Here is a 10,209-nt window from a genome sequence, read left to right on the forward strand (position 1 = left end):
TCAGGAGCTTGGGTTAACATATGCACACTCTTATATATAAGATAGATAACCAACAAGGACCTACTGTATAGCACAGGGAACTCTACTCAGTATTCTGTGATAACCTACATGAGAAAAGAAATGAAAAAGAATGAATATATGTATATGTATAACTGACCTGAAACTAACACAACGTTGTAAATCACCTCTACTCCAATAAAATTTTTTTAAAAATTGTAAATCACTATGTTGTACCCCTGAAACATATAATATTGTACATCAACTAAACTGCAATTTTTAAAAAATTAATAAATAAGAAAGAAAAAGAAAGAAAGGCTGTGTCACTCCCTTGGTTTCCCTTTTTTCTCTGGATGGCTATTCTGGGACCCATTTGTAGATTCTTCTTTTCCTTCCTGAATTTATATGCCTGTGTTCCTCAGTTCTCTATCATTCTCATTCCATACACTTTCCCTCTTAGGGACCTCATATGCATGCATGGATTCATTTAATAAAATATAAAGCTGATGACTACCAAATCTATTTTTCCAACTCAGACCTCTACATGCAACATTTACCTGCTAAAGCAGGTAATGTGTCTCAACATAAACTCATTGTCTTTTCCACCCTACTCTTCATTCCTCTTCTATTTTCTGTCTTGATGATGGGCTCACCGTCAAGTCATTCTTCGATGTGGAAACCTAGGAGTTATCCTTGTTGACAGAAATAATCAATAAACAGTCTATAACTGGAATAGAAAATAATTTTATTTGAGCCAAACTGAGGACTATTGCCTGGGAGACACAGATTCAAGAAGCACTTGAATTCTGTTCCGCTGGACTACAAAAAAGGGGAGGCTTATAAAAGCAAAACCCACAAAATTATATAAATTTTTCAAGAATTATAATTGGAACTGGCAAGAAGTAAGGGTGTTTGTGAAGCAAGGATTGGTTGGGGTCTGAAATGGTTGCATAGTTACCTTGAGACCAGAAGGTTGCAGCTGGCAGCCGCTAACAGATATTGTTTTGAGAATGGCTGTTGGTGTCCTTGAGTCTGATACAGTTCAGAAAATTCAAGTTCTCAGTATTGCAGGAACATGTTTGAAACCACATCCACAATGGCCACCCAGTTCCATTTTGAATGGTTGAACTACAGCTACTCCATTTTGAGTTTTAAATGCATTCTTTTCTTTAATGGTTAAAGCAGATGTACAATGCATGTTTAATAAGCCACAAAACAGGCTGTTCTAGTTAGCATAAAGTTAAGCCAGAATGACTTCCCCATATCTCAACATGTGAAAATTTCTTCCATCATCCTCAACTACAACCTCTTCCACAACTAATTAGCAAAAGATAGACGCTGCTCCCTAGTATTCACTAGCTCCTTACCTTATCCATGACTCCAATCTTACCTTAAAGGCCATCCCTTTTATCCTGGCCTAACCGCAACCATATTTTAAGAAATCTTTCAGTCTCCCACTGTTCTCTCTAACTCACTCTCCACACTGCTGCCAGAGTGTTTCTACTGGAAAATTGGATCAGGTTATTTCTCCTTTTAAAGAAATCCATTTATATATTCTCCATAGTCTTCAATTTCAAAATTAAACCTCTCAACTTAAAAAGGGTTTAAAAAAAGAAGAAAGAAAGAAAGAAAAGGAAAGAAGAGCTGCAAGTTCAGATGCATGTGAGATTTTGGTGGTGAGAAACTAAAGTCTGATCTGTGGTTGCTTGAATTTTCCAAGAAAGTAGGAGTTGAGTGGGACATCTGTTGAAAATGAGAAGTGGTGGGGCCGAGATTTGCAGTGAGTGCAGAAGGTTTTAAATGTCAGCCCAGTTGAGGTTAGACAAGAAAGTTTTGGTTTTGGGGTCACATGATCCTTCAGAATAGCAGACCTAGATCTTCCCCCTGAGCCTTTCTGAAATAGAAAATACAATAACCATAATGGCCAGGGGAAAAATTAGCCAATATTTATTGAACACCTTGTGCCAGATTCTGGTGTTGGGGTTCAGGGAGGGTCACCCCAAAATATGCTGATGGCATGTTGATTATTTTGAATTGAAGTTGTTTGAGAAGCAGTGGATGCAAGAAGAAAACGGACCCTCCTCTGTCCCCCTGAAAGCAGGAAATAAATCTTCCATGTGAAAGGTGCACTCCCTTGCATCTGGAAGTAGGACACCCTTATCACAAGAGATAGGGAATTCAGGCCCAAGAAGCCTATATAAACCAACTTTGTTACTTCTTTAATTTACTACCCCAAACCCAAACTCTGTTTAATATTTATTTATTTATTTGGCTGTGCCAGGTCTTAGTTGCAGCATGCAGGCTCTTAGTTGAGGCATGCAGGATCTAATTCCCTGACCAGGGATCGAACCCAGGACCCCTGTATTGGGAGCACAGAGTCTTAACCACTGGACTACCAGGGAAGTCCCCCGAACTTTGTTTAGATTCTTCACTAATTAAGCACCCAAAACTAAGTTTCTTTGTCCTGACAATTCCTCACAAATTTATTATTTCTTTATCAAAAAAGTATAAAAGCTGCCAGCTTTGGCCACTTCTTAGGGCCCATTTCTATGAGAACTCCATATATACAAGTTAAAATTTGTTTCTTTCCTCCTGTTAATCTGTCTAGTGTCAATTTTATTATTAGTCCAGCTGCAAGAACTCAAGAAGGGAGGGGAGGGGGAAATTCCCTCCTCCCTGACAGTTGGTAAGCCAGCCAGGAGACTGGCCAGACCCTTGCCACCCCAAGGCTGCTACAGCTGAGAGATCCTGAGACACCTGACAAAGGCCAGCAGAAGCTAAGATTTCTTATCACGTCAGCCTCCCAGATCTCTGCCTGCAGGGTCTGGTTGAAGGGAAAGTGGTGGGAGTCCCTTTTCTCTCTCTCTCTATTTAGATTAGCAGGAGATTAGTTTTGGAGCTAGTTCCTTGTGACATAGAGCCTCTGGCATTTGGTAAATGAGTACTCTTGCTTTTTATTGATTCTGTCCTCCCAGATGGTCACTGTTTTTCTTTGTCTCTATCTGTTTTGTCATTTGTCAGAAGGAGGAAGAACTATAGGGCAGAACACATGAGTAGGCCCTATAAGCCTGCTGTTCAAGCAATAGTAGAAGTCTTCCCCCCCAGATTAATTGGTCTAAAGTCAAATTATACACTCAGAAGAATGGGGAACATCCAAAAGCTTTTGTTGAACGTTTTATACAAACTTTTCAAAGACACACCGCACTGAACCCAGAAGCCCCAAGAACACAGGAATCTCTTCATATCTGCTTTAGTGGGAAATTTTCTCCCTGTTATTAAAAACAGATTCAAAATAGTGTGGTCAGTTGGTCTGGGCAACCGCTAAGCTAATAATGGAAGCTGTAGCTCAATTCTTTGAAAATAGTTTGCAGGAATGCCAGGGGGGAAAAACAGTTAAAAGCAAGAGTTATTGCTTTGCAACTGGAATCTTTAGAAAAACAAAAGCATGATTCTAAGAGCAACTCCATGCCCACTCAGAGCTCTTCCAGACAGTTGCAGATACTGTAAGAAATCCAGACATTGGAAGAAAAATTGTCCTGCACTTAAGAGAAAGGAAAGTTTAAGAAACAACCCCTCTAGGTCCCATTACTCCCAGGTTCATTTTTCTGCTCCTGACAGACAATTCCCCCTCAAATGACAGTGTCAGCGGATCCCCAGTTCAACCCCAAAAGCCTACCATTAAACTTAAAACAGAGGTTCCGAACTGGATTTCTTAATTGACACTGGTGAGATTTTCTCTACCATCTGCTCAGAGGATTTATCTCTACCTGTCACCTCTGAGTCTATTCAAGCAGCTGGAGTCTCTGGGCAGCCTACCTCATTGCCCATGTCTCAGCCCACCCTAATATCTTGAGGGCCTCTTAACACCTGTCATGCTTTTCTAGCTTCAAACTCCTCACCAGCAAGCCTTTTGCTACCTCCTTTGCGGCCTTAAAATTAGCTCTGGCTACACCTCCAGCTTACCTCATTTTGACTAACCTTTTCATCCATACTGCCATGAAAATAATGGAATTACTGCAGGCATTATAGGACAGTCTTTTGCCTCTCAGATGAGTCCTATAGCATATTTCTCATGCCAGTTAGACACTGTAGCATTAGGTAAGGCCCCACACTTACATGTGGTGGCCACAGCTGCCACCTTGATTGACAAAGCCAGTACTCTAACAATAGGGTCTCCCATGCAACTTTCTGTTCCCCATGCTGTGTCTGCTATCTTGCGAGTTCATAGGATGCAGCATCTCCCTACATGGGCAACCAACCACCTATGAGCAGGCTCGCTTATTCATTCATTCATTCATTCATTCATTCATTTATTGGTCACGCTGCATGGCATGCAGAATCTTAGTTCCCAGACCAGGGATCAAATCCACGCCCCCTGCAGTGGAAGCATGGAGTCCTAACCACTGGACCACCAAGGAAGTCCCCAGGCTCTTTTTTTTTTTTTTAATAGATCTTTTTTGGAGTATAATTACTTTACAATACTGTGTTAGTTTCTGTTGCACAGCAAAGTGAATCAGCCATATGCATACACATGTCCCCATATCCTCTCCCTCTTGAGCCTCCCTCCCACCCTCCCTATCCCACCCCTCTAGGTCGTGGCAAAGCACCACCCAGGCTCTTTTAATTAACCCTTCCGTCATCTTCCATCGTTGTAATACTCTAAATCCAGCTACTTCATGCCCCCTCCCTGGTGATGGAGAGCCTGAGTCCATTCCACATGATTGCCTTGAAACTACAAAAATGGTCTCAAAGCCACAAGAAGATCTCTCAGACATCCCTTCAGACAACCAAGGCTTACTTCTATTTTGTGATGGCTCTTATAAATGAAATTTTGAGAGAAACATAATAACTAGTTATGCCATGGGTTCCCCACATGAAACACCTGAGGCATAATCTTTGCCCACTGTCAAACCAGCCAAGCTGCTGAACTTGTAGCTTTTACTAGAGTGTGTACATGAGAAAAAGGGAAAACCACCTCTCTTTTGCAGTCTGCCAAGCTGTTGGCTCAATTTGGAAATCCCGTGGATTCTTAACCTCTGCAGGGACTCCTATTGCTAATGGGCATATAATTGCTGCCCTATTACAAGCTATCCACCTCCCTTCTAAAACTGCTACTGTTCACTGTTCAGCCCATACTGAGAAGACAGATTCTATACCTTTAGGGAACAATAGGGCTGGCAGAGCAAAACGGACCCCCTTAACCTTTCTCCAGCCAGTTTTTAAACCTGCCTTCATCCCTGACTGATATTATCAGGCAAATGTCCCACAATCTGAAAAAAAAACAAATAAAAATAAAATGGTACCAGACAATTATGAGATGGATTAGACATTGAGCCATGGGGCAGGAAAAGTATAAAATGAGCCTGGAACATTTTATGCCCAAAGGTAAAGAAGTGCTCAAAAAAAAAAAGATGGGATGTATCAAAAGAAACAGGAGCCAGCTTGAAATGGCTCCCCCTGGCCAAGACTGGGACAATTTGAGCACTAAAATAAAAAGGGTGAATAGCTGGAGTACAGGGGATTTTGGGAGCAGTAAAACTATTCTTTTTTTTTAATGAATTTAATTATTTATTTATTTTTGGCCGCATTGGGTCTTCGTTGCTGCACGTGGGCTTTCTCTAGTTGCAGTGAGCGGGAGCTACTCTTCATTGTGGTGCACGGCCTTCTCATTGCAGTGGCTTCTCTTGTTGTGGAGCACGGGCTCTAGGTGTGCGGGCTTCAGTAGTTGTGGCACGTGGGGTCAGTAGTTGTGGCACATGGGCTTAGTTGCTCCGCAGCATGTGGGATCTTCCCAGACCAGGGCTCGAACTTGCGTCCCCTGCATTGGCAGGGAGATTCTTTTTTTTTTTTTTTTTAGAAATTTCATGTAATGTCTGAAACATTTATATTAACATATTTCCATACAAATAACCCAATGAAAGTTTAGTATTAGTTGCTTTGTTTGTTTGTTTGTTTTTATACTGCAGGTTCTTGTTAGTCATCAATTTTATACACATCAGTGTATACATGTCAATCCCAATCGCCCAATTCAGCACACCACCATCCCCACCCCACTGCAGTTTTCCCCCCTTGGTGTCCATATGTCTGTTCTCTACATGGCAGACAGATTCTTAACCACTGGAGCAGTAAAACTATTCTGTATGATACTGTAGTGGTAGATTAATGACATTAACCATTTGGCAAAACCCATATAACTATATAACACAAAGAGAGAACCCTAATGTAAACTATGCACTTTAGTTAATAATAATGTATCAGTATAGAATCATTAATTGTAACAAGTGCACCATACCATTGCAAGATATTAACAATAGGGGAAAGGTGGGGGGGTGATGGAAGGGAATATATGGGAACTGTCTATATTTTCTGCTCAATTTTTCTATAAATCTAAAACTGCTCTAAAAAGTGAAGTTTATTAATTTAAAAAGTTTTTAAATAAATAAGGATTGGGACTTCCCCGGTGGCTTAGTGGTTAAGAATCCGCCTGCCAATGCAGGGGACACGGGTTCAAGCCCTGGTCCGGGAAGATCCCACATGCCTTGGAGCAACTAAGCCCGTGCGCCACAACTACTGAGCCTGTGCTCTAGACCCCGCGTGCCCCAACTACTGAGCCCACTCTCCACATCTACTAAAGCCCATGTGCCTAGAGCCCGTGCTCCACAAGAGAAGCCACCACAATGAGAAGCCCGTGCACCGCAACGAAGAGTAGCCTCTGCTCAACACAACTAGAGAAAGCCTGCACGCAGCAACGAAGACCCAACACAGCCAAAAAATAAATAAAATTTTTTAAAAATCATTTTTAAAAATAAATAAATAAGGATCGTAATGAACTATAAACACTGAATAAAATAAGAATCTATGAATCCATACTGATAATAAATGGAAAGAAGAGAAAGCTCTCTCCTATAATATGTCGACCAATACTTGCATTTGGAGAGGCAGGGTTGAAATAGGAATTTCACAACTATCAGAGTAGACTGGTTCAGGCAGGCATCATTAATGGATGCTGATTCTAGATGTAAAAGTTTGATGAAAAGCTGGGTATTTGCAGCATCTTAGGGCATCTCTCCATAGATTATTGCAAGAAGACGAAGGACTAGAGTGGAGACATTGGATTAACATCTTGATCATCTGTTCAAAATTAGCATCACCAGTGAGGGGCTAGGAACATGGTGTGCCTTCAGATGGAATATCTGAGAACACAACACAATTTATGCAGTATTCCAGCCAGGAATGCATAGTCTGATCCCAATCATGAAGAAACATCAGAAAGCCCAAATTGAAAAGCATTCTGTAAAATAATTAGCCTGTATAAAAAAAAAAAAAAAAAAAAAGTCGGTGTTGTGAAAGACCAAGGCCAGGTAACTGCTCCAGATTAAAGAAAGCTAAAGAAGTTCAGGGAAAAAGAAGTTTGTATGCATACTTGTATGTGTAGACAGAGATGACACGTATGACAAAGTATCAATTTGGTGAATCTGGGCAAAGGGTATGCAGGAGTTCTCTTACTATTTTTGCAACTTTTCTGTAAGTTTGAAATTATTTCTGTGGGAAGCATGCAGTCTTAGCCGGAGGTAACTCCTGGAGGAGACAGTATGTCTCTCACAAAAGGCAAAGCCCTTATCTTGGAATGCACTCCTTTTCCCAGGCCTGAGGAATGTAAAAGAGATTAGCAAAACTATCTCAAGCCAGGAGACCTCAGGGAGCTGAGAGTCCTGGTTGTTCCTTATGGCTGGGGGCTGTGTGTGAGCCTGGTTAAGGGAAGATAATGTTCAAGGATGGTCGTTGTAAACTTGTTGACATCCGTCCGTGGTAGTGACTGAACTGAGACAATAAGCAATTCCATGGGATTATTGTCTAATAATGAGCTCCTCTTCTGTCTATATAAGATTCAGTAAATTCTAAATAAAGTGCCTTGCAACCATCAGTTGTCTTGGTCCTTCTGACCCCCATACTCACGGTGCTATTCAGTCCCTTACCCCTCTCCGTTGGGACCTGGAAGACCCCCTGCGGTGGCTGGACCATCGCAATTTCAGAATAAAAAGTTTAAAAGAACATGTTTTATGGAAAAACTGCAAGTGTAACTGATGCCGAATTTCAGCCTCTGCACACTGGTGCTGGATGAAATCTTGGAGACAGAGTTTTGGGTGAAGTAGAAAGAAATAGCTTTATTGCTTTGCCTGGCAAAGGGGGCCACAGTGGGCTAAAGCCCTCAAGCCTGTGTATCCCGTCCTGCAGCGGGTAGTGAAGAGTCTTATAGTGTTCAAGGAGCAGGGTGTGATCAGCTTGTGGACATTCTTCTGATTGGTTGGTGGTGAGGTAATCGGGAGTCAACACTATCAACCTTCTGGTTCCAACCAGTCTGGGGTCTACATGCTTGTGGGCAGCACGCAGTTAACTTCTTCCACCTGGCGGGGGTTTCAGTATCTGCAAAACAGCTCAAAGGCTGTGGCTCAGAACATTATCTATAGCCCTTGAGAAGGAACTAAAGGTCCCTGACTCTGTTTAATGACTAAACTATTATTATTTTGCCTTGCTTGACTGTTTTCCTTTCTTTCTGCATTTTCTCCCTTCTCAGGTCAAACTTATTCTTTGACTAAAGTTTTTCTACAGACAAAAGGCAGGTGGAGGACATGGAGGGGTGGGAGTAGGGTCCATTCTAGGAAGGCCTGATAGGGTCCTGCTCAGTTACATAACCTCTGATGGATCATTTTGACTTGAATAAAGGGGGCGAGGGGGAGGTTCTAGGTTAAGGTTACAGAGCTAGCACCACACAGGAAATTAATTCATGTTTCATCCAGAGACAAACTATCACAGCAAACAAGTTGAAACTGAAGTGCACAAAGTACTACAGGGTGTCACGCCTGTGGTAATTTTTTAAAATTCAATCCAATTTTATTAAGATACAATCCAATCTTTACAATTATTGTATTAAGATGGGAAAAACTATGAAAGTCTTCTGTGCCATTCAACTGGTTTTACAAAATGTATTTACTGACCTTTTCTTTAATAAGTGTAAAACATTAGCATGTCATGTAGCAATACTGAAAAACAAAACAAAGCATTTAATCCATTAAAATTGCTTTTATTGTGAACAAATGAAAATCAAAAGAAACTATACAGGTATTCAGTATATATAATTCTTGCATTTTAAAATAGATTTGGAGGACTTCCCTGGTGGCGCAGTGGTTAAGAATCTGCCTGCCAATGCAGGGGACATGGGTTCGAGCCCTGGTCCGGGAAGATCCCACATGCTGCGGAGCAACTAAGCCTGTGCTCCACAACTACTGAGCCTGTGCTCTAGAGCCCACGAGCCACAACTACTGAGCCCACGTGCCAAAACTACTGAAGCCCGCATGGCTACAGCCCATGCTCCGCAACAAGAGAAGCCACCGCAATGAGAAGCCCACTCACCCCAACGAAGAGTAGTCCCCCCCTCGCCGCAACTAGAGAAAGCCCGCGCGCAGCAACGAAGCCCCAACGCAGTCAAAAATAAATAAACAAATTTTACTAAAATAAAATATATTTGGAAATATTTCCATTTGAATGTGAATTTTGTTGCCAAAAATGCTATGTGCATCTAAAAAACCTCGAGCTGCCCACCAAAGTGGAGGGAAATTTTTCAACATATTTTAAAATATTTCGAATGAAATGTTTCAGTCCATGAAATACTTTGGGCCCATTGTTCTATTCCAACTAGTTTGCAAGAACAACTTTTGGACGGCAGGAAATAAAAACTTTAATGAAAACCATAAACCGTTGTCAAGGCTTTTAATGAGAGTATGATTAATAAGTGCAATCAGGAACTTCCTTCTTCCATTTAGAGCCACATATTCTCATCTGGTATTTTTCCATCTATGACCTCAATGGAAGCAAGACACTGACATACTCAGAACCAAACCTAAAATTTTATGAATCACAAAGTAATAATCCAAGGTTTTTAAAAATGAGGGCTAACAACTGCACAGATTTACTAAAAATCATTGTTCACTTGAAATGGGTGAATTTCATGGTATTCAAATTATACCTCAGTTGTTTATAAGGCAATATTCAAGCGCATAGTTCTTTACCAAAACTCATTTGACTTTATAATTGAGCATTAAATTTAGTTCTTATAATTAACAGTTACGCCTTTGACTACTTATTTCATCTTTCGTCCTTCACATTTTCCCTTTTGTGTATTTTTATAATGTACATAATCTATTATTAACGTAC

The sequence above is a fragment of the Balaenoptera acutorostrata genome, chromosome 4, assembly GCF_949987535.1.
Source record: "Balaenoptera acutorostrata chromosome 4, mBalAcu1.1, whole genome shotgun sequence".
Taxonomy (NCBI): Eukaryota; Metazoa; Chordata; class Mammalia; order Artiodactyla; family Balaenopteridae; genus Balaenoptera; species Balaenoptera acutorostrata.